This window comes from Macrobrachium nipponense, chromosome 19 (genome assembly GCF_015104395.2).
Source record: "Macrobrachium nipponense isolate FS-2020 chromosome 19, ASM1510439v2, whole genome shotgun sequence".
Taxonomy (NCBI): domain Eukaryota; kingdom Metazoa; phylum Arthropoda; class Malacostraca; order Decapoda; family Palaemonidae; genus Macrobrachium; species Macrobrachium nipponense.
Window position 1 is genome coordinate 6,396,637 of NC_061088.1, and position 918 is coordinate 6,397,554.

A 918-nucleotide genomic window follows, 5' to 3' on the forward strand; every position below is an offset into this window, starting at 1 on the left:
TTATTATTATTATTATTATTATTATTATTATTATTATTATTATTATATTATTATTATTATTATTATCATAAGAGAGAATTAAGAGAGTCATGGTGGTTTGAAGTGAGAATGAGGTGATTTTGTAACGTTTTTGCGTATTTCTGTACTTTTTTGTTTTCAATTCATACAAACGAATGCATGCATGCATACACACTGACACAGACACTCTTATATATTCATATATGTATATAAACATAGATAAATGAATGTATATATATATATATATATATATATATATATATATATATATATATATATATTTATATTAATATGTGTGTGTGTGTGTGTGCGTGTGTGTGTGTGTGCGTGTGTTTGTAAGTGTGTGTATTTATAGACAGACAGACTGATACAAAGACATGTCATATATATATATATATATATTATATATATATATATATATATATATATATATATATATATATATATATATATATATCTGTGTGTGTGTGTGTGTGTGTGTGTGTATGTTTGTGTGTGTGAGTGTGTACATAACTATGTGTATCTTTCCTTACCTGAATAAGTATACCTTTTGATATGACGAAAAAATTACCCATATTGAAGCTAGGGTAATCATCCATCAGTTCCAGTATCCGCCCCATCTGGAAATTAGCAAAAAATTATTAACTGTCATTATCTGCTATCTGTGCTTTCAATGATAATCATCACCATTTACAAAATAATTAACGAAATGTCTTGTTAGTAAACTAGGTTATTATGACAGGAAATACGGGAGTAATTAGTAAATTCCAAAGCTTGGAAACTGATAGGTTAACGGTCTAAGGATTGGGTTATTTGAGTGTTAATGATTTCATTGAAATATGATTAATGAAAGGGTTAATAAGTCAAACGTAGGTGTGTTAGTGATTTTCATGAGTAATT